Consider the following 25,435-nt stretch of genomic DNA (forward strand, 5'->3'; position numbering starts at 1 on the left):
TACGAGATGCCTACACGATTTACATCTGGTGGGTGATTTTACGACGCTCGAGATCGAGAGAGATATAGGAACAGGCGTGATAAGAACACGCGAGGAAAACGTAAAAGGAGTACTTTCGAGATGGTTAATTAACGAAGGACGAAAGCCAGATCTCAGCCAAGAAAAAGAAATTACAATCTAAACTCTCTCTCTGCGAAACAAAGAAAAAACAACTAAGCGGTCAAATTTAGTTTAATCAGTGGTGTAAGAAAATCTCAAGAAAGTCACATCTTACACATAACACATACAAACATACACACACACATACATTGTTAGCCAATATTAACACTTATTAGTATATAAACAATGATTTTCCAGTCTTTTACTATACATAGTGAGTTCATGTCCCAAATCAATTTTCATTACTTTTAAGACTTTAACAAATATACAAAAATTATTAAGCAGTTTTTGCATGTACTTCAATAATCTTTAGAAAGTATTTATAAGGCCGTGTATTTTTAAAAAAGTTGTAAATAAATATTATAATTAATTACTTAATGATCCTAGTTTTTCAAAAAAAGGGACATGTGCAGGACACGAAATGATCTAATCATATGTATTACAAGTCAATTTCAATTCACGAGGTTACGAATACTTGTTGGTGGGAGATATCAAATCAACCGTAAATAAAAAAAAATAGCAGTAGTAAATAAAGAAAGTTAAGTGAATAAATTTTGATTGACCGCAGATCTTTTTTATCTGTGTACTATTCTTGCCAGTCACACACGAGCGCATTTCTGAATGAATGACAGGACCTGCGAGATTCAATCGATCGCAAAGACTTTACGGTTTTGTGTGTGTGTGTGTGAGTGTGTGTGTGTGTGTATGTGTGTGTGTGTGTGTGAGTGTGTGAGTGTGTGTGTGTGAGTGGTTGAGAGATTGAAATACCGACGCTCTAAAAAAAGGCAAGATGAGCAGATAGAATGACTGCGTTCTTTATACACACGCGTAACAGTGACCGAATTCTCTTTTCGCAAAGCCAAAAGTATACCTTCGGTTCTTCCGCAATTTTCACCGGTCTCATATATAATCTTGAAATGAGCTTCTTACGAATTAAGAAGTTCATTCGAAAAGTTGTACGTGGCAAGCAATGATTTCGTGCAATTATATTTTGTACCTTTCGATTTCTATTTTCACAGCATCATTTCTTCAGATTACTATACTTCCATGCAGAGCTTCCCAATTTATCGCACGTGCTGTCATTTATGACTTCCCGGTCCAATCTGAAATTAGTTTTGACTTGATGAAGGCATAATTTATTAATTTTAATTTTAAAACTTATTAAATTTATGATAAAAAACCAATGTGATATTAAACTACTTATTATTTATATCATTAAGCGTTCGTAACGCGTTATTTATTTCTCTATTATTAATATAATATATTTCTTATGTATCTCGTAAAAAATACTTGCTATATTTTGATTATTTATTACCCGGAGAAATAATTATTATCCACATTTATATAATTTCCATATGTTTTATAATATGTTTCAAAAAGCGTGACACATATTTTTATTTAAATCTATACATCTGTCTTCAAAAATAATTTTAAATAAGTGAGTGGATACAGATATAGATTTATGAAAAACATGTGTTATACTTTTTAAATTAAAAGTAGTTTAATTTTACAGCTTCATAATTTACTTTTTGTGCGAAATAGAATAAAAAATTCTTTTAGGGCGGATCGAACAGATCGCGCTTAGCACGTAACACAATTGCGCTCGCAAAACAATTGCAACCGTCTTTGACGAAGGTTTTTCGGCCAGCTCGATATCTCGGATCGATCTCGACGTAAAAATCTCAGCCCAATTCCCTCGTTCGGTAAATCCCCGTCGGATGTTAATTCTTCTCGTAGAAAATGTGCGCACCACGCGCAATTTGTATCACGCTGGTGCAACCGAGTCGACGGTAATCGAGCTCGAGAAATCGATTGATTGGAAAAGAATTAAGGGTGTTCTTTTTACCTCCACTTTCGCGTTCGCGCCAGAGACAGCTTCGGTAGCTTTCGCGCTACACAATAAGAAAAAGCTCGGGAAAAGCTCCGTTTCCGTCTAGCAGATTCGCTCCGCTGGGTGTATCGAATGAACACATGTCATCTCGATAAGGAAGTTAACGGAATCGCCACTGTTTACCTCGACTACTTTGCCTTGTATCGTATTGTATATTTTCTACCGATTACATGACGCGTGTTCGATAACGTAATAAATGCCAAAATAGATCCGAAAATATTGTAAAGCTCCGCAAAGACTTTTTCTTTAAAAATGCTTTATAAACGTTTTTTGAAATCTCTTCTCTTTCTCTTTCTCTCTCTTCTTTCTTCTCTCTTTTCTATTTTCTATTTTCAATTTTATAAAAAAATATATAATTTTTGAGCATTTTGTTATTTTAAACTTAAAGAATGAAATAATTCTTTAAAACTTTGATGTTTCTATTGACCTCATCTCATTGTCAAGCGAAAACAATTTGCATTGTTTACAGCACAATTAGGGCGTATACGTGATATTTTTGCACAGACTGTCATAATTGATTCAACCGCTTGATTACTTGGGCTGAAAACTTTAGATTTTTATAGAGCATCGAGAATTTTTAATTAATACTTTAATGGTTCCGAAGAAATCTAGCTCTCTTTATTCTATAAAATATAATTACTGACTATTTAATATAATTACTGACTATATAATTATTATGTATTTCTCATGTATAAAAATATATCTTCTATTTGTTTTTTTTTACTTCAAAGCGAATTTATAAAATATTTCATTCATGTTATATTCAAGTACACGCAAAGCAATTCATGCGAAATTATTTTTCGGAAATCATTTGAACGAAAAAAAAGCTAATCTTGAGACAATAAACGGCGAACGAAGAAAAATTATTTTTGTGTGTGTGTGAAAAGCCAATTGAACACGTTCTCTAATCTTTTCACAAAAGAATATTCTACTTGAAGAAAATTTAAGAATTCAAAAGAGTTCCACTATCGTTATTATTTGCTATTATTATTAATTAATTAGTCTGATTATTAAGTGTTTGATATTTTTATAGAATTATCACTCTTCAAATTAATGATTAATCATATCGTTAACGAATATGTTTTTATACCAGATAATATTTATACGTATTTACGGTCACTTCAAGTTTAATCTAACTTTACGACTCAGAATGGTCACGCAAACCGTGCATTAACGCCAACGATGGACTTAACGTAGGTTTGAAATCTTTAAAGCATCGACGTTAAGACCGTCAGATTACGGATAATCCCTCATTATGCTCGATATATATTTCTATTCACGTTTACTTCCTTTGCTCGTTTTGCACGATGAAAAAAATGGTATTCAAAGTTTCGACTAAAATTTAATTTTCACATTAATGTCGAAATTGACGAGGATAATTGAAATCGTTTGGAAAGAGAATACTTTCTCTAAAGTGAGCTAAACTCTAAGAGAATAAAGGATAAGTATGTGCAAAGTTAAAATACTGTGTAAAACTATACTCTGGAAATCATGTTTAATTAGTTAACTATACGAATGAGATCTCTTATACTCATTGTTAGCTATGTATAATTTTTTTAGCTTCTCCAATAAAGTAACGCATAAAAGCACTAATAACATTTTTAATTTCTCAATTATATTTTTTTAGAATAACATGTACAATATCAGAATCATAATGAATTCTAAAAACTTTTACACAATTCGCAGCCTGTGGCATTTTGGAGAACTAATGGATTTCGAAATGTTTGTAAAGAAAATAAAATACGATTTTTTAAATAAACCGTTTCGTTAGGCTATGGGCAATTTTAATCTAATTAAGATCAATTATTCCTTATCGTAATTAGTTTTAGCGAATTAAACTGCTGGGATTAATTAACAAAATTTCGTTGTTCATTAAAATTCTAGTTCATTCTGTTCTTTAAACATTTCAATTCAAAGTTTTATTATCAATAATATATATAATATTGAATATCAAGAAATTACAATGCGCGGTGAATTCTTTCGAACTTTTTTCACAGGAAAAAAAGTTGACTTCAGTTTCATCATAGAATTTAAAATTATAATGAGGGTTGGAGGTTCTGGGATACTCTATTTACTTCCGACTGATCTCTCGTAAGAAAAATGCCGCGTCCCGGCATTTCGCATTACAGACAATTTCTACGCATAATATAAACGTAACTCGCAAGATTCGTTTAAAAAAAAAAAAAAGGAAATATCAAGCAATACTTTTGCAACATTTATCTTCGTGGTTATCAGGGATTGGCGAAACTCACGAATGTTACGTCGAACGTCAGACCTCGTCGTCTATTCGGAATGCATGTGTAGGGAACAGTATTCGTCAACGTTCCTTCTAAGAACGTTAAACCACGGAGGAAGTTCGCACACGAATCGCATACGGCTTAGAAACGTTTCTGGCGTACTGTACTTTTGATGTGAGCGATCGATGCGCGAATGGTTTGCGTACTTCGGTTTGGCATCAAAGCCCGCCGTCGGGGAAACTAGTTGATCAAACAAACAAAATTCGAAGAAATAGTTAAAAATGTTCCGAACTGGTGAGTAACTTTGCGTCGCCGTTGCCAGAAGCCGTAACGTTGTAGTTCATCTCCCGTATATAAGCGGGTATTGATTTTTCGCAGTGAGTTTCTCCGCTTGGCCATCGTATTTCGACAATCTCGTCTCTCGCACGGATAAGACGGTTTTTCTGAAAACCGCTGATCCGATATTCCGTCAACGATAATCCGCGGCTACGAAATTCCGTGCCTAAACGCGTCGACTCATGGCGACACGGTCATTGAAAAATTGGAGAGGACCTCGCTTTGTTGCTTTTGCGCCATTTTCTCGTCTCTCTTTATCTTCCTTTTTTTTTTATATATATATATATATTTTCACCGGAATATTCGTTACGACACAATATGTGTTTTTGTTGGAATTTTAAATACGAGAAAACTCGTGCGCGCGAACGCAAAATATTTTCCTTGTCTCGCGTGGCCGCAGTGTAAAAAATTGAAGGGGAGCTAATTGTTCCCGCGCTGAGGCAGATTAACAATGAACGAACGTGAGAGCGCGAATATTGCCGGGACGTTATCCGTTTTTGGCAGCGCGCTGCGCCGCGCCGCTCGCGTGGATATTGTCCACGATAGCATTCACATAGCGATAAGTCCGCGAGCAAAATCCGTGAATGTCGAAGTTGCATAATTATGTAAATTATTGGCAACGAGTGCGCATTCAATTACAATCGGAACCATTAAGTATTTAATATCACTCGTGAACGCGTAATATTACGTCATGCTAAATTGAATGATTTAAAAGAACATTCCAATAACTGCGAATCCATTATATACACAAAACGTGATTATAACGTAATTGTGAACGTATCAAATGAACTTTTCAAATAATGAAATGGAAACGCAAAAGGACACGCGAGATGTGTACGCACAACGTGATTAAGATATCACGAGAGATATCACATCTACGTAACAAATCAACAAAGTTTAGGGAACGCGTTAATTATTCGCGCACGTGTTTAATTTGTTTTCACATCGTTAAAAACGCGCCGTTGTAAATTACGATTATAACCGCAGGATGCGTATTGTATTTTCGTACTTCACTAACGTTCAACAATTCTCGCGTTAATAATTCGATACGATATGACGGTATCGATAACGTGCTAACAATGCTGCCGCAAAATCGTCACAACAGATGCTCGAGAATCCATCTGTAACTAAACGTGGCGCGAGAGAAGAGCGGGGAATCCATTTTTACGCTGTCCCAGTGTAACTCCCCATTTATCTTCCACCTGCGCCCATCACGTACTTGTCCGGCGAGTTCGAGAGTTCGTAGCAGGAGACGGATGTCTCTCGCGAAAATCAGACCCGAAAGATCGATCGAACGGCGAAAGAGCTAGCCGCGTTTCTGTCTTTACGTCTTCCTCCTACGTCGCCGACTCCTCTCCGGATTCTTCGCATCGCTGATCTGCTTATTGGCGTGTCGCGGTCGACTAATCTATCTTAATGTGAACCCATCAGCAACTGTGATTTTCCGGACGCTTTATTCACTGTTTGTTTTCTGACACTTTCCGTACGATTATTCTGTAGTCACAAATGCAAACTGATTGCAAGATAGAAGTGTTTTTGAAAGTTATCCAAATATCATAAATTCAATAAATACGCTCTATAAATAAAAGTTCTTTATTGAAGATTTTCTCGAAAAATTATTGATAATAAAGAGTTTGAGAGATATAAAAAAGATATAAAAAATGTAAAATATTTTTATTCAAAGTAAAAATAAATTTTTCTTAGTGGAAAAATTCCACATGGATGGAAGATGTTTAAAAAAAAATGTAGAAATGCAGACAGACGTGATTAATTTTAAGTAAATTTTAAGAGTTTCCTTTCAAGAGGGTAAGTAATTGCTGCAGTAAGTAATTGAGAATTAAATATTACGCTATGCGGTTTCCTTCGTCGATAAACATTTTTTTTTCAAGAACATTACACTCTCGTGCTCTCGTGAAGGCACTAACACGACAGACAAACGACGTCGCGACGTCTGGAATGTCGGAATGGACTCATCGGACGACCGCACAGAAGACGGATGCTCTTCGCAGAAATCAGACTCGATGGATCGATCGAATGAGGAAAAACCTGCCCCCATTTCTTACTGTCCCATACTGTCCCAGGCTATCTCGTCCCTTTTCCTTCCCTTCCAATGTTCTCTCTCTCTCTCTCTCTCCTCCCTCTCTTTTTCTCTTTCTCTCCTTGATCTTTGCGATCCTCATACGATGGACCGTGCACCTTTCTTATCGTATACGGTACGGGCAAACTCGTCCATTGATGTCACACAGGGACACCCTCTCAAAAGCGACAAACGCCACTCGCGAAAATCAAACGCGAAACATCGATCAAATGCGGGAAAACTTTCTCATCATTTTCTGACATTAAAGTTTTCGAAGGGTATTTTCGTTTTACGATGTATTTACTTTGATTAAGTCGATGTGGCATAGATATCTTTATCATTTTCCATATTTTCGATATTTACCAGCAGAACTTGTATTATCCTCACAATTCGCAACATTTGAGAAAAAGATAAAAATTTCATTCAAACAAAACGTATTACTCGAACGAAATATTGTTCGAAAGATAAAAAATTAGATTCATTTTGGCCTTCAGACATTTTGTTGATAAGAACTGTCATGTATTTTGTCTCTCGTTATCGTTCGCGCAATAGAGACTATGGAGATGCGTAGCGCTTCGAATGTTCTCTAAAATTTATAACCCTTCACGAGATTTTCCCAAAAGAGTAGTTTGCAATTTTGAGTGTCACGAACACATTTTATACTGTATAACTTTCACCGTTATCGGAATTTTTTCGCTGTTCATTTACTTCTTAGAAAGTTTACGTTAATTGTGCTTGCCAAATAGTCTTTAAATGGTCGATACGGGTAATCCCACTTCCTCCAAATCGTGAAATTTTTTGTTCTAATCAACGGCACGTTGTTAATGGCATTTCCAATAAAAACCCCTGGAGTGTGTTTTGTTTCTTCGTATTTGTTTCTTATTTCCTGCGACTCGGTGCGTCGTTCTCGTGATACCAAGATACCAAGATACCACCGTGGCGAAACATTCAGTATCTTGACGGGGGGTTCTCCTTATCTGTCCGAGGAATTTCAATTTAGAACCACCGCTAACAAGGACTCGAGGTCCAATCCACGAAACCTATACCTATACAATCGCCTGCATCTCGCCATAGCATATCAAGGAAGCTTTTGTTGCTGCGGTACTGCGCACTTTGGAATTCGCATCCGGTTGACGTACGAGTGAGAGAGATTCCGATATGACGTTTATTTTTCAACTGCGTCTGCGTACTTATATCTGCAGAGCTGTGCTATTTCAACTTTACGCTCGAATTCCTGTTAGCAATACTATCGTCGATGCTGATATAATTGTTACAATAATACGTATATAATTGCAATTATCATAATTACGGTTGAATTACACGCATGATGTCCGATAAATGTTACATTCATTTATAATGAATACATGCTGTATTCCTTTTTTATATTTATACATTGTTAGTGTTCATTTTTTTTTTCATTCAAACTGTTATTCATGTGTACTTTCGTAAAATAGAAATATTAATTCTTTGATTACATGTGCTTAGTACATAAGATGTTTTTTTTATAACCTGACGGAGATTTCTGCGAAATAGCTTGCACTACGTTCTATGAAAAACTAAAGCGCCTACAATTTTTTTTCAGGCTTTCTAGGATTAAAGTCAGCTCACACAATCGCCGGGAGTTTTGGAGCCGAATGTTCATCCCGAAAATCAAACCTGAAGGATCGATTGAACGGAAAAAAGCGCCTTCCCATCCCTAAATTCCTTCAGCCCCGAACGATCCTCTAAGCCATATAGGGTGACATACAATAAAAAATACTTATAAGATGAAATCACATTCTCGAGAGGGAAGAAGATTCATTTATATGCGCGTTGAAAAGCACCTTTTTGCCAATAATTAAATGATCGTTAACATTAATCGAATTCTAAATTTTATGTGCCTCATGACGAAGGTCGCGTATATACCACGTTATCTCGATCTAGGAGTATCAAGATACATTTATAATGCTAAACGTAGGATATGGATACTGATTATGGATTCATGTTCTCTCTCCTCTCTTTCTCTCTCTTTCTTTCTCTCTCTAGTCGCTTGAGGGGATATCATCTCAAAAAGCGCAATAAATAACGATTTATCCTCTATCTCTCTATCTCTCTTTTGAATTCATTTTACAAATAATTTCCACGTATCACATGACATCCTGTATATACACGCGAACATGTACCATGTTCATTGCCTGTACGGTCCACTGCGCTGTAAACGGCGACTCGCACTTTTCTCTCATCCTCGAGAGAAAAGACGAGCCGGTTGGCTCCTCGTCGCGTCGTAAGATATTCGTTCAAGTGGGCACGTCGCGTGTGTGCAAAGCGCACTGCTGCAGGTACTACACGGTATGGTGCGGCTCGATGCTGATCGCGCGGAGCTTGACCCGCCGCCCACTGGAACGAGGAGGAGAAGAGAGAGAGAGAGAGAGAGAGAGAGAGAGAGAGAGGAACCGAAGGGCGGAGGAACCTGTGTCCTCTCCTGTGGAGGATCAGGAGGTGGCGGACGAGATCGGCGTTTGCCAGCGTTAGTGCCGTAAGGTGGCACTCAAGAGCCTCGTACTACTATCTAAATGACTGGCGACTGTCAGGCCCATGAGGCCTGAATTTAATACGCGAGAGATTTTGGCTCGTGACGCGAAGCTCGCCGCTTTTCTCGCGTACATACGTCCGTACAACCCTTACCCATCCGCACACGTTATATGTACGTCGTACAAGCACGGGTATACACAGTTAGAGACAGATACTTGTAGACATAGGCTCGTTTAAATGCGCGTTTACACACGCGTAGCATAGAAAAATTCACAAGTATGCACTCGTATACGTGTACGTACGTGTTTACATATACAGGCACACGTATATACGCATGTAATCACGATGCGCCTTCGAGCGTGTCCCGCGAGCGTTTTTAGCGGAGCGTGAGCTTTAAAAATGGTACCGCCGGTATCCCGGAGTGGCCGCGTCGTTTGTCACAGAAAATTTAGTGTCATTATGCCTTCCTCTTTTCGCAAACGGCAGCGACAACGACGACGACGACGACGACGACGACGCTGGCGCATCGGAGAACGATTTTCGTGTTTATTATTGTGGCCGGATGGAGCGAGATGCGTGTGTGCGTAAGTGCACTATATGCGTATCCGTATGAACGTGATGAATTTAATAGTACATCGTTACTTTTCAGCTGCGCCAGCATTGGCAATTAAAAACTAAACGTTTCCGGTTATACATCCGTAGATCTATTTTCGTGTTTCTCTCTCCATAACAGATGAACATTTTTTAATAGTTCTATTTGACATAAATTTGACTTAAACGATATACTAAGTATAGTATAAATATGACGTTCGTAAAATAAAACATGTTCAGTAAACGTATATAAGAATTATTAAATTTACGATAATACATCGCAATTTTACAACGGAGAGATGACTACGCGCTGCAAACAGAAAAGATCGCGAAAAATCAACGCTATAAAAACTTTTCGTACACAATTTAATAATTCCATCGACAATTTTAATTCGTAAAAATTAAAAAAAAAAGTATCAACCATTCTCGATGAACAGCATGGTGATAAATGGCACGACGAATGTTACTTTCGCAGATATTTACCGCGCACGAAACAGATTCGAATTATCGATACAATTTTATTTCTTTTCTTTTTTTATATTTTTAGAAAGACGCTTCGTCTTTTCTGCCAGGCGCCGTGTTGTCGAAAATCGATCCGCGAGAGAGACGCGATTATTTATTCAAACGGAATATTTAGCACGTTCGGTTAACGTTCGTCAAAATGGATCGGATCACTAAAAACAATCGTTGTAGCTCGATAATCGGCTTATCAATTAACGTCTGTCAGTTAAAGTGCATCGTTCATTCTTTTCTGAACAGATCATGCCTATGTTATTCGCCATCAAAGAGCGTAACTCTTTCAGCATCACCGCAAAGAGAATTGAGCGCTGTCGAGGCGTTGCAAAATGAAATATCGAATTCTATCTCTGGGGGATACCGTTCATCCTTAAAGCCCATTCTTTGTTAATTCCGCGAATTGCTAATGCTCGTACACGCGGACCGTAATGTAAGGGATGCTTCCACGCCGCGCACTAATTATTCAATATTCGCGGGAATAAGTCCACCTTTGTGACTTGTTATTTAATTAATTCAAGTGGCGAATTCCTGATACGAATCGATACGACCCCCTTCTCGGATATTTAAATAATCTTTCATCGAGTGTTGTCGCTCCGCATGGATAATTGTTATTGGCTGATTCTCTCTTGAATAAATTGAAATGGGTTAATGTGGTCACGTCGACAGGAAAGTACAGTACGATCACGTAAGCATTTTTATACGTGTAACAATCGATAGTCGGAGGGAATTCATTTGAGTTGCGCTAAAAGTCTCTTTTTCTCAATCGCATAATCGAGCGACCATCTTCTTTGTACGCAAACGCGTCTCTTGTGAAAACCTCTAGAAACACAGAGATGGTCCATTTATATACTATTTGATTGCCAGGCCGGCTTTTAAGAGCTAGAGGACCGTTTATACAGAAGCGCGAAACAAGCACGGTACGACTACCAGGAGGTGGCAAGAAACTGGGTCAAGTAATGTCTCCGACGTTCTTTCTTTCTTCCTTCCCCTTCCCCGTCCCGCCCTTTTTTTCTAAAACGATCTTGACTACTCGCGCGCACTATGTTCTCTTAGCGTATAATAACCGAGTACCCCCGCACGCGCATCCCCGAACACGAAAGTTCGCTAATGCAGTCGGAATTTCCAATTCGTGGCAAACTTTTTGCCACGTCGCTCGTTAAAAAATTCCACGCCACAAACGTGCAAGCTGAATTTTTCATAAAAATATCTTCGCGAGCCTCTCCGCCGCGCCGGTCTCGGTGGAGTTCATCGGCGTCGTCGGCCTCGCCTGGGCTCTCAGACCGGGTTTTACGGAAACCCTCCTCTCCTACCTATTCCCCGATGCCGAAAAATTCCATATAGGAACTTATGGTATCGGGCGAAATCCGCATGGATCCAAATATATTCCGATGGGATTTCTATCCAACTTTATCCGCCCTTATCCAGTTACCTACCTCTCGATACTATCCGATTTAATATGATACCTTTCCCGGAAGCGCGGCACGCTTCTTCCGATCCTCGTGTCTCTTCCTCAAAAATTTTAGTATGTCATTATTAAAGCCAGTATTCATATAGTTCGTATTCATATAGTTCTTAATTGTAAAATCGTCTCAATGCAATGTCTTGAGATGCTAATACTTTCTGACATGTCAAGCACTAGCTTAAGATCATCTCGAAATTTGAGAACGTCTACGGATTCCATCCTAAGACAAGGCTGAAAAAATTGCAAAGATACTTAACCCCTAATCCCTCATATTAGGATCTTATTTCGACCCTTAATTTGTCAATACGGTTCTGAACAACTCGCTTCCTCTGAGCTTTAAACTTGCTTTAACCTACATCCGATTCCTTTCAGGTAATCGCGTCATTTATCATCGTATCCGAGATTAAGAGACATCCAGTGCGACATAAAAGTACGCGCGAGGTAGGAGAGTAAACGCGCATCTCGATCTTCGGCCGGCGCCCCTTGATTCGTCAATATCGCCTTGACCGCCAGCTCTCGCGGTTGTACCGAGAAGAACTCTGTACTCTGTGCACGAGAGGGGCCCGGTAAAGGATCGACGTCGACGTTCCCGCGACGGTCCGTCGCGAATGCGGCCGTAATTAAGCGCGGCATTTCCGCTTCTCTCAGATCCATCGTCAGCGCGTCGCGCTTGCTCGCGGTGCAAGCATCGTCCCACCCATCAGCAACGGTCCGCGCGTTCATTACCGAATCAATTCGTCGGTCCACGCGTTTACCGGAGACCCGTGTACGGCCGAGGCGCCATCGCGTCCGCGTTACGGCACTGAGGGGCCGGAAGGGGATGTTCGCGTGGATGGTGGGGCACGAGCAGCTGGGGCGGCCTGGAGCCCGGAGTCGTGAGCCCGCGATATCTACCCCGCGCCAGGTCTGGGTTTGGCCGGGTCGCGGCGGCGGCGACGGCGGCGGCGGTGGTGGCGACGACGATGGAGAGGTGGTTATACGATGGTAGTGGTAACGGCGGGTGCTGCGCAAGCAGCGGCGGTGGCAAAGGCGGCAGAGGTGGCAGAGGCAGCGGAGGTGAGCGAAAGCTAGCCTGATGGCGCAACGACGACCGACTGGAAGCCGAGTGAGCGAGCGAGTGCGAGACCACCGGGCTTGGCGAGCCATCCCCGTTTTGCCATCAGTCCACCGCCCCTACCCCCAAGCACTCATGCTGTTCTCCACCCCGCGCCATCCCTCGTTCGCTGCCACCACCTTCTCCACCTTCTCCTCCTTCCTCCACCGCCACTATCGCCGTCGTCGCCGCCGCCGCCGCCGCCGCCGCCGCCGCCGCCGCCGCCGCCACCGCCGCTGCCACCACCGCGCCGCATCCAACTTCCATATACCCTCTCCTACTCCTTCTCTGATGCGTTTTGGCCGCCCCGTTCGGTCCGCTACTACTGCGTTCGTTCGTTCGTTCGTGTATCCCCGGCCGAGAGAGCTTGTGCAGAGTGCTCGCCAACGTCTGCGAGACCCGTGTCGCGCACAACTCTACACGGAGAATAAACGTCTCGCGCCCTCATCGTCCGCGAACGTTCTCCTTTTTCCCTAAAAATCGTGCCAGATCCTTTCACAGCGCGCGAACAGTCCTCCGCGAACCTCCAATCTATCCTCGCCCTTTCTCACTCTTCGCCCTTTTCCGGTTTGGTTAGCTAGCCGGCCGGTTGAGAAAAAAAGGGGGTACCCGGTTGTCCGGGTGACATCGGTGGACAGGAAAGGCTCGTTCGCATCGCGGAACCCTGGGATATTAAAGTTCGCTCGTGTTGAGTTTTTCTGGTCGCACGACGTGCACGAGAGACACGCGTGTCAGTCCACGCGTTTATCGAGGTGAGAGAATTCCGTGTTGTGTATAAACGACCGCGCCGCTGGAACCAGCGGATCCTGTTAGGAAGACGGCGATGTCTACACGGCTAATGCGGCTGATGATGACAACGACGAGGATGCACGCTCGGCATGGGATGAGAAGCGACGACGGCGATGGGAAATTGTGTGCGCAGTGAACTCGCGAACTCCGTGTATCTCCGTAACTCCGCTATCGCTATATCGGCGACGACGGCGAAACTGCGTGCGTGTGAATGCGTGCGTACGTACGTTCGTGCTTGCGTGCGTGCGTGCGTGCGTGCGTGTGCGCTCGTCACAATCGGGAGACACGCGTGGTCCGCGTATATACCCGTCTCGACCCGGTACCTCGCCGTTGTTCGCGCGAGACCAACCCCCTTGGTACAACCCCCTAAGTGAGGCGTTCAACGTGGCCGATCCTTGGACATGTAAGTAACATGACACGGTCATCGGCGGTCATACAGGAGCACCGACCACCAACGCGAGAATTATCCCTCTTTTCATCCCCCGAACCGAACGCGCAGCTGGTCGCGCGCGCGCGAGCGTGCTCGTCGACGTGCTCGCCTTTGTTTGCCCTTCCGCGCGCCCCTTCAGGGCCGAGCTGCACTGAACAACGGATTACAATTGGGATCGTAATGCGCGCTAGCTCGTATTCAGATTCCATAAGGGGTGAAGGGCGGAATCTCTTACGAACAGAACTCCACGGAAACCGACGTATGCTTTGATGTAATTACCGTAGATCGACTGAAGAGCTAAAGAGATCTGCTTACATCGTTTCCACGTCGAGATCGTCGAGTAATATTATCTTTAGATACCGTATAATTGTCAGAAAATGAATCTGCAAACGAGACAGGGGGAAGTGTCCTATCAAATACTACTTCGATCAAATTGCGAATTTATAAATAAATCTTCAGATTGTCTGTCACGTGTTAAATATGCATTCGTGTGTAAATGTGACACTTGAAACTCGATTCTACACGGAAGGCTAGTATGACGTTAGGCTTCCATCAAGGAACATTCGTGTTACGTATCATCGGGATTATAAATGCAATTTGACTCGAAGAAGCTCTTCAACTTCTCCGTTCGTCTGCACACTGCAATTCGCGCTACAACTGCACATCATCTATATCCAACGCGATCTTTGCGTATTCGATTTGCTATTTTCATAATCGGAAAAATCGGTCAACATGACGGGTCACGACGCTCAAGCATACCTTAACGTGGCTGAATCGTGCCGTGTCGTGTCGTACACGATCCGAAAGTCCTGTACATGCGAAGTGGGTGAGAAGAGATCGATTTGTTTGGCGGACACGACGTGTGATACTGACAGAACTCGAGCACGCGAGTAAACACTCAAACGGGGCTGCGAAAATGTCGAAGGGACGAGGGGAACAAAAGGGCTTGGGATTACGGGAGTGCAGGGAAGATCGGACGAGGATAGGGTGTGCGACGAGATAGGACGAGCGATAGGTCGAACGGGCGGTCTGCTCCGGGGAAAGAATTCGATGTAATCGCCCTGAACTTTCCACAAGAGCTTCGCGCGACCTGAGGCGGGGTGGCTGAAGAAGGAAACCGACTCGGGTTACGAGACAGTTTCCTACTCCGGATCCTCTCTCGCCGCAGGGGAAACGTGTGCCCCGTCGCGAAAGATTGAAGGAATCCGGAGAGATTTGTCAGGTATCGCCCACGTAAGAGTGGTTTCGATATCTCATTGGAAGCCTGTTTTGAAAGCGAATCTTCTTCTTCGGTAACTTTTAATAACGTGCTTTACGGTTTACGATGTGTCAGCAGTGTTCTGTATTAATCGGTAAATTTTAACGAAATAATATAGGATACAGGAGAGACAGGATAACGCGAATGAAAAATCACACGAATATTTGACCTAAAAGGCTATAAATATTACTTAACGTCACGTAAACAGAAACGTGTTTGTCTATGTTCCCAGTAGTACTGAAAGAAATTAAATGCATAAATTTTATTATTGTTTTATATAGTGCTTGCACATCGAGTACTCTTCAGTAGAAATTTTTTTTAAATTATGCATTTATCGAAAATAAAGATCGAGTTTTGCATAAGTGTCTGCGTAATAAAGAGAGCTTTTGTATTGTTGAAAATTTCTGCTAAATTTACTGGTCGCATTACAATCAATTTCGAATCATCTATCTACTCAAATTCGTTTTGTTTTATGTAAGAATCCAGAGTTAGAGTCCAGAGTTACTGTCAACATATTAAATAAAACACTGTTTTAAACGGTATACCCGTGTCACATTATATATTGAGGATTGCAAATTAAAGATTAGAATTCAACCAATCAGATAATTTTAATTTTAATCCATTTCGTTCTAATTGGCTGAATTCTAATCCTCAATTCGCGCGAAATTCTCAGCCTCTAATGCGTAGTGTGACACAGGTAAGAGTATTAAAAGTCCGACTTTCCATAATTCGTAAAATGAATACTTTGGAGTACTAAAGGTGCGTTTTTTATTAGAGAATTTGTCAACATCATTTTTGTGTAGATGAAGAGTCTTAATCTTGTGCCTTGCACGTGTACGTGAGATTTCCTTAAACGATCGTATACACTGAGAAAATTTCTGGTTGATAATGGTCGAAAATTCTAACTATTGTTTGATTAGATTTGTCTATTTTTAACTAGAATTCTAATTAATGCAATCAAATTTCTTTTCCAATATATATTGCAAACTATAAAATATTTATCTACTTTTATAAAACAATTATTTCCAATTTTTGTTCAAATCCGAATCTGTCATGCATATTAACTGATATAAATATTTTGTAAAAATTTAAAGTGAAAAATTAAGTAAAAAATAAAAAACCAGTTTGATTGTACATAAAAAGAACGATTTTGTCGAAATACCTAGAAATTTAACTATTAATATTTAAAAAAGCTACATATAAATCTGAAAATAATTTTTGTTGAACTATTAAAATAATTATGTAGGACGCTCAAGTTGCCAGAATATCAAAATTTTGTGTAGTATCGTTCATCATGCTTGAATTTTCTACATAATTATTTTAATGTTTAACAAAATTATTTTCAACTTTATATGTAGCTTCTTTAAATATTTTAGCAAAATCGTACTTTTTGTATATATTCTGCTTTTTGATTTTTCAGTTTGGGTGAACAAAAATATTTTTGATAAAGTACAACGACGAGCATATGATACATCTTTACCTTTTTGTATCTTTTGTAGTCATGATCAAGACCGGATGGCGTTGGCAGAGAACCAATATTGATCGGTATAAATTCGGATAGAATTTGTTCTCGGATGTATCTCTTTTAACGTAGCCTGTCAATTCTCTGTCAATTTTTGCTGAACTACAGGACGTACAGCTACGTACGAATTTAGCTGGTTTTAATACGCACGTTTTCTAATCTGTTAGCAACATGAATGATATTATTACTTACTATCCGTTTTTGATTCTACAAAATATTTTGTTTTACTAAAAAAGATAGAAAATTTTTCAGCTACATCAAAAATAGTATTATTTCTCACACATTTACGACGCTGATTCGCGGTCATAAAGATATTTTTATTAATTACTATTCATCAATTCTTTTAATTAAACGCAAAAAATTTTTCGTTGAAATAAAGGCAAGATATTCAATATTGAATCGCGTGCGCGCGCAATTACATCTTGAAAAAATGATTAATACTATTCACACTAAATATCATACATATATTTGTTTGGAACATTTGTGTTAAATTTAACATACTTTACATGTATCAAACGGTCCACTCAAATTTTGTGTTAATTTAACACAAGAAGAATCGTTAGAAAGCAACACTAATATTATGTAAAAAATTAACATAAAAAAACGTAAATCATTTTCTTCATTAAAATTAATATTTATAATACATCAGATTACAACACATTTTATTAATTTATCTTACAATTTACGTTTTAAGAAATTTATTTATATGTTATTTGTTTACTAAATTGTATTACTTTAACTAAGAAATGTTGAATATTAATTTAACACAAAATATTTAAGTAACATGATCACATTATATATTAACACTCAGATATATTACAAATTCTATTTTAACAAGCAAAATTTGAACAAGGATTTGAGTAAATCCGTTTTTAACATAAATATAGAACGTTTTTTACTAAGCATGTTATTACTTAAGTTACATTACTCATAATAGTTCATTTTAGCTACGAGCGAAACCTGCCGCTTAACATCCATTATACGCGTGTTTATTTTTACTAAATACATAATCCAATTAGATCCATTCGTGCGTGATATTACGTCCACAATTCATTATCATGAAATTAATACTGTATCGTATTCTATTACTGGCATCATCTATTACATCTATTAATTCTCAGCTATTACCATAAACGGATAGTCACAAAATAGGACAGACATCAAATATCATCATTATTAATTATTAACGGGCAAACTAGTCTTTCTCGATTCTATTAGTAAAGCCAGAATAGCCAGGTTTCTCCAATATGAACCGGAATAAAAATAATCGCGTTATCTCTATGCACGTCCAGGATTAGTTTGAAACGTAATTCACTCGGGACCGTCTTCACGAACTTTGCTTTCAATCGCGATAATAAACGCAACGTGCGCGTTGCTCGAGTTGCTCGGGGAACGCGCCCAGCGTGCGCGTTTAACTCCGGTTTAGATAGAGAACACAGTTTCCATTCATCAAACAGCGAAATCCGACAAATATGTGCGGTCGTTAGTAAGCACTCCTGGAAAGTGCCGTCTAATACGCTTTTCAGTGGGTCCAGCAAACAAGATCGACGCGCACGTTTCCGATCGATCGAATTCACCTCAATCGAATGATCACGCGCGCCGTCGATCATCACCGCTCTAAAGAGCTAACTTTAAAATCTTCTAAGCGGCTTTAAATATCTTTGCCGAGACGTCTTGTCGTCTTTCGTCGAAAGTCTTTCTTCAGTTCTGGCGTCGCCAACTGCATCATAAACTTTTGGAAATTATCTAAAATACGCAAAGCGAAAATAGAAAGAAAGTATTTTTAATGTTCTTTTTCGACGATATGATAGAAGTTTGCACGTGCAAATTCTATTTTCGATTTCGAAGAGAATTACAAGCGTTATGAATAATTTTTCTACAGCGCATGATTTTGTACTTCCTAAATTCTTTTAGAATCTCACTCTGAAGAGTGAAAATTGAGTCAAAGCAAGTAGCTCAATTTTCAATCTTTAAGAATGAAATTTGATTCTTTAGAGTGACAATTCGCTCTATAAAAGTTTTAAAGAGAATATACGCGTAATGTAACCCGACAATTCGTTTCGATTGTTTTCATTTTTCTCAGGATCAACATCTCAGGATCAACATCTCAGATCAAAAAGAATTGATCTCATGCACCGTGTATAAGAACGAGGTGTTTCGCGAGATGTGTCTTTCGGAAACAGGATGTACAAGGAAACGAGTGATTCTGGTAACAGTGACGCGAGATCGATTGTCTGCTTCCGAAATGCTTCGGGCTGCGACCGTCCAATTCTAACGTGTGTATTTGATTCTCTGTATACACGAGATTGAAATACTTTCAATGTAATTTGGAATACATTAAGAGTTAATTATCATTTATATAAAACATATAATTGTAACAGTTAATTAAATAATAATATACGATACAATCACTTATTGTCAGTCCTTTTAATTTGCTGATTTTAAATGCATGCATAATGTTGGGTAATTTTTGTTAATAATTATTTTCCCATATTAACAAATTTGAAAATTATTGTACAAATTAAAAATAATTTTCTAAATTGTAAATATCTGTATAAGCGTGAATTTTAAAATAATTTGAAAATTTTCATATTGCAAAAAATGTTGCAAAAAATTTTTTTTAACAAACCTTAAGCTACTGACAAAAAATAATCTAATTTTTACATAAAATTTACTATCGCAATCTTAAAAATTATAAAATATCATTTGACAAATCTCATCAAAAGCGTTTGTCAATACGTGATATGCATGAGATAAGTAAAATAAATACTTTTTTTAATAGCATTGACTTGTTACATCAAAATTTGTTTTCACTGACGTATATATTACGAAAGTTTGGAAACTAGCGCAGTCTCATTTATGAAGTGCAGTTCGCGCGTACAACAATTTAGGAGTACGGATTCATAAGCGTTCAGAACGTAAATGCGTTAAATTAAATTTCCCCGTTTGTTTTAGGGATAAATTTGGAAGATCCATTTATGGCTTAATTTGACGTATTATGGACAATGTTGTCGCAGTATTACGTTATAACTTATAATAAATCCAGCTGTACTAAAACTAATGACTTCTCTCGTATGAATTCACCCTTAATAGGATATCGCTCTCGATATGCGCACAATCAAATAATCTGACGAGCGGAAGCAACGTTACCGGCACTGCTACAAGTTCTTGATCTTACGCTAGTCTGCAGATAGTTAACTTCGACCTCTGGAAGTAACTAGTTAGTGTACAGAACGGGCGATTTAACGTTCGTCGATCTTACGTGTAGCGCCATCAGGCAATAGTTAGCTTACACGTCGGCTGTGTCTTATTAATGAAGTTGCAGTAACGTGTTCGGAACAGTTTCATTGGAAAAACCTTAGGATTTAATCGTAATTAAATCTTTTACGTTTAACACGCATATACTATTAATTCTATTTAATTTCCCGTTAGTGTAGCAAGCAATTAAAACGTATATCAAAAAGATATAATAATATGAAAGAAAAGATAATAATAAAAATTAAAAATTAAGGTTGATATAATAAATAAAGAAGACGCGAAAAATTACGTAAAAAATTAAACCATACATAATTTTTAAAAAAAGATTATTATCATATAACACATAATATGAGCAAATGTATAAAAGTTTAAAATAAAAAAACTGATATGCACATATTGTATAATATATTTATAAAATAAAATAATTTTAAGAAACATTCAAACCAGAAAAATAAATATGGACTTTCTACAACTTTTTGGAGTGAAATCTCATTCTAAAGAATGAAAATTAAGTTTAAAAAAAAAATAACTCAATTTTCAATCTTTAAGAACGACATTTTATTCTTTAGAATAAAATTTACTCTAAAGTTTTAGAGAGTAATAATTATTTTTTTATCACAATAAGCGTTTATAGAAGTGCATTTCTTTTCTTCTACTATTAATTGCTTTAGGTTTATCAAATTATTATTTTTGCGAAATAAGTGATCATTGATATCACAATGTACACTAATATTTAGGAAGCGAAACTTAGATCGATTTGTCCCATTTCGAGTGCTGTCCAATCAAGAAGCAGACAGTTGAATAGTACTCGCGCAACTTGCAGAATCCATTGCCCACTCTATATCCATTAACTCACACTAGAACACGACGCAAGTAATGCAGATTTTGATTCGTCGTTGAATCCGCGCGACGGCACATTTGTAATGTAAATTAATACGGATCGAGAGACGCGAAGTGTACAAAACCGATGACGTTTATCTCGTATTGTTACAGTGCCCTTTTTTTTCCATCACTGACCCGCAAAAGATCTCAACGGCGCACGGTTTATTCGCGTTTTTTTTTCTAATGGAAAGACCGAATTTATCCGCTCGTAAAAAAAAAAAGAAAGATATTTGTGTTTGTGCGCAGCCACGCACAGCTTTTAAAATAACGTGCAGTTAACGCCACGCATGAGAACGTTTATTAAACGTCGGAATAGATACGACTATTGTTCTATACACTGATAACTTAAACAAATTTTGTTCTTAAACTACTTTACTTTAACAGCGTAATATTTTTAGAAAGATATATATATATATTGATAAAAATGATCGCGACCTCGATGTTGAATTAAGATAAAAATTAAATGTACAAGTTTAAAATATCTTTTTTATAATTACTATGAATGTATATATATATATATATAATAATATTATCAGAATTTAAAAATTGTAGAGATTGTATCAAATACAAAAAATTAGAAACAAGAAAAAATAAAAAATGAAAGAAATTTAATAGAAATACGAAATGCGACAGCAAAATTCTTTCTAGATCCTTAATATGTTCCAATGGCAAAATGTTATGCGTAATTTCCATTTATATGTGCACATATATATATATATATATATACGGAGCGCACATGTGAAAGTGAATGACAAAACTGATTATTTCCATATACGACTTCCGAGGAAAAGATTGAGAATTAATTCCGACGTCACGTTTCATCGGAAAGCCGAAAGCGGTATGTTTTGAGACGACGTAACGTAAATCGCGACAGATTTCTCTAGGCGACGGGTTTATGCTCGTTTCGCTTCACTCGGGACGACGTGGACGTCGTCGTCGTCTCCAAGAATTTGTGTTTTTCGAATCCGAGGGGGCAGTCGGTTTAACGGCAATCCGATGAGTATAATCTCCTATAGAGAAGAGGAGAGGAGAGGAGAGGAGAAGAGAGGAGAAGAGAGGAGAGGAGAGGAGAAGACAGAAGAGGGAAGCGAATTTGTCAAATCGATTTCGCGTCGCGGAGCAGTGAGCCACGCGAATCACGCTAGTTCTAAAGGGCAATCCGGCCAATTACGAAAACGCGCTGAGCGACACTATTCGTCGCTTTGGTAACCGGGCTAATGCAAATTTCGGTTTGTCGAAAGCTGCGAGTAAAGCCGTAATGCAAATCGGTGCAAATTAATGCGAATCGTAGGTGAAACCGACAGGCCGATAAAGTTTTTAACTGCACCATCGCCGATGGAGCGAACGGCCGGCCCGGGTCGCTTTGTTATCCTCTTTCGCGTGTAACGCCTGACTAAACAGCATAGTAATACCACTTATATTGCACGCGACCCTGCACCTTATACATTCTTGCAAGTAATTACAAGTATTCCGTGTACGCTTCCATTACAATGTACAGGCTCAAAAAAGTAAAGCTACAGACGCTATATAACTTCTTACGTGGAAAGAGTTCACCAAGCGCGACGTTTAAGCGCGCTCACTGCACCCTCGACAGCCATTTTTCGCCTTTATACAGAGGGCCATGGGAAAACCTGGATTTTGGAAATGCAATATTCGCGCTACTCTAACGAGAAAACTCTGCCGACCAAAACTTATCGTTTCGAAAAAAATTCGGTTAAAAAAAAAGAGAGATTTTTTTTCGGAATTTTATTTACGCAACTTTTGCGTACACACACACAATTAACCGTGTATAACGTAACTCGCTCCTGAATAATTATATTACCATTGTTAATTGTAATAACAATAATTAGATATGAATTTAAATAAAAGAACAAGAAATATTTAAATATATAAAGTAATCCTATATTAAATTTGTTCCGTTTAACCCCTGTAATGAATATCAAATTTGAAGACATTATATCCATTAAAATTATTTAATTTTATCGACATTTCATCTGAGATCTTGTATGCATAATAATCTATATGTTGAAAACATTTTAAAAGAAATTAATTATTTAGTTGTTAATTAACATGAATTATTTATTAAAATGCGAATAAATTGAATTAAATTTTTGTTTAACATGGTTCCAATAAAATCAGGTCTGAAAGGTTAAGCGATTAATTTGAACGAAAAGCTAACATCTTTTTTCTGAGATAATATATAATTTGTTTAATGTATTTCGTCAAATATATACATGTAACAATTAGACTGCTCTATCAATTCAATACCAGGAAAAAGTGTAGTAATGTAATTTTTACACATTGCGATCGTATCTCGGACGAATGTCGGCTCAATAGAAAAAGAGTTATTTCATTGAATAGTGATAAATGGTAGTAAACGAGTAAATCGTTTCGTAAATAGATAAACTAGAGAGCTCGACGAATAAACCGTCGGATCGCCTCAAACGTGCAAGTCTTACGAAAAACGCGCATAATCTAATTTACGAGCAACAATCTCTGAAGAATTGACGGAATCGGAAAAAGTGGAGATTACGTAGAACAGCAGTATTGTTTGCTCTTACTTTAGCTACTACCTTTAAAATAAACGAGAAGACAGAGGAAGTTTGCCAGTTACCGTCTGATTTCTGTCCGTTACATTTTACGAGCGAAAAATTTACAGAAATTTGCGCGTTCTATTGATTTTACCGGAAGGGGAGGAGGGTCGCATGATCGAATCTCGAAGATTTGCTTTTAAACATTGAAACAGTACTCACAGTTAAAGGGTCAAAGCGAGAATGGTGGCGGCGTTTCTTTACGATCGGTGATTCGTAGAGTCGTAAAGCGTAACGATTTGATTAGCTTCCTTTGGGATTTACATTTTACGTGGGCACAGCGACGTAGCCAGAAGAAGAAGCAAAATAACTATATCGCAATCTGGATAATAAATCATCGCGGCTTAAGCCGTTCGTTAATATCGCGCAATCTTTAATCGCGAGCAAGGAAAATATTTAGCGAATAAATTTAGATTAAAGACCCTCGCAATACTATCGCTAATAGCCGTCACCGCGAAAATCGTTAATCAGTGTTCACGTCTACGTCGTCACTTTGATTAGCCTTCCTAGGCGTTTTCAACCGCATATCGCAAACGGGATTAACATATAAACTGACGTAATGATGACGGTGAAACGCCAGACGGTCAATTACTCTCGTTCGTCATCCCTGACATTACGGAAACTGTAACAAAGATACACAGTAACAAAGATTCTCCTCGCATTCGTTTGCACGTCATAAATAATAACAATGTAACCAGATAGTTTTGGATTAAAAAGTGGGACAACTTTATGTTAGAAGAGTGGAAAAGAATGTATGAATATGAAGATAGAGATAATAGTAATTAATAATATATATTCAAAAAATTAAAAAAAATTATTCATATTTTGACATATTTGATGAAACAACGAAATAATCATTTCGAAGACAAAACTGTTCTACGAAACGTCTAAAGCCGAATCTGATATTCAAGTTGTTTTGACACATCACAATTTTTTTTATTAACGAAAAATAACTCGATTTTTCAATATTTTTAATGTCATATTTATGATCTGATTTTTTAACATATAAGTTGAGGTAAAAGAAAAAAATAAGTCCAACGGTATGTAAGCTTATAAAGTTAATATGCAAGCTGACAGGTTAAAAATATTGGAAAATTAAGCTATTTTTCGTTAAAAAAAATGTGACGTGATGGAATAATTTGGACAATTCGGATTCGATTTCAGAGCGACAAAATAAGAATACTATGGTCTAATTTTTGGGTAAAAAAATTCTTTTATGCATCCTAGAGACTCTCTAATAAATGCCTTTCACTTGGTGACACAAGTCGACACAAGTATCATTCTATCTTTCTTGACATTCAGTGAATAACAAAGATGGAACTACACTTGTGTCGACTTGTGTCGACTTGTATCACTGGATGAGGAAAGCTAAGTGATCAAATAAAAGTCTGGACATGACAAAGTCACTTTTGATTGGTCCGCCACGTTTTAATAATTTCTGAGAGAGAGAAAGAGAGAGAGAGAGAAAAAAGAAGAAATAAGAACAAGATAGGACAGAATGAGAAAGAAACAGTATATCCTTCTGTTTCGTAGATTTTTGTTAAAACTACTACTCTACAGCTCATGTCTAAATTCTTATTGGAGGTTCTCTAATGTGTCAGTGTACCACATCGAAGCTTCGTTGAAATGATTAAACGATTTTGAAAACTGGACACCTACATCCTCTTTTATTCCTCTACGTCAATCCTTCATTTTTATCCAGGGACTTGTATGGCGATAAAGCTCCGTGTCCGTAAACGGATGATACACATTCGTACACGTGTTTCGGTTCCGCAAATCCAGAATCTCGATAGAAGCGAAGCTTCCGGTGGACCGCGATGTAGAATCTTCTC

The 25,435-nt window shown here is 38.3% G+C and overlaps 1 protein-coding gene and 1 long non-coding RNA gene across 2 annotated transcripts in view; one reads left to right on the forward strand and one right to left on the reverse strand.

Moving 5' to 3' along the window:
• Positions 1-895: 895 nt before the first annotated feature.
• Positions 896-25,435, reverse strand: part of LOC147910480 (uncharacterized) — a 62,805-nt gene continuing 38,265 nt past the window's right edge. The window contains exon 3 of the long non-coding RNA XR_015544272.1: positions 896-1,262. This is a non-coding gene — a long non-coding RNA (uncharacterized LOC147910480). The remainder of the gene's footprint in view (positions 1,263-25,435) is intronic.
• The window catches only part of LOC105148074 (uncharacterized), a 66,501-nt gene continuing 54,203 nt past the window's right edge, over positions 13,138-25,435 (forward strand). The window contains exon 1 of the mRNA XM_011059573.2: positions 13,138-14,065. The gene's annotated coding sequence lies outside the window, so the exon portion shown is untranslated. The remainder of the gene's footprint in view (positions 14,066-25,435) is intronic.

This window comes from Acromyrmex echinatior, chromosome 2 (genome assembly GCF_024713525.1).
Source record: "Acromyrmex echinatior isolate Ae372 chromosome 2, ASM2471352v2, whole genome shotgun sequence".
Taxonomy (NCBI): Eukaryota; Metazoa; Arthropoda; class Insecta; order Hymenoptera; family Formicidae; genus Acromyrmex; species Acromyrmex echinatior.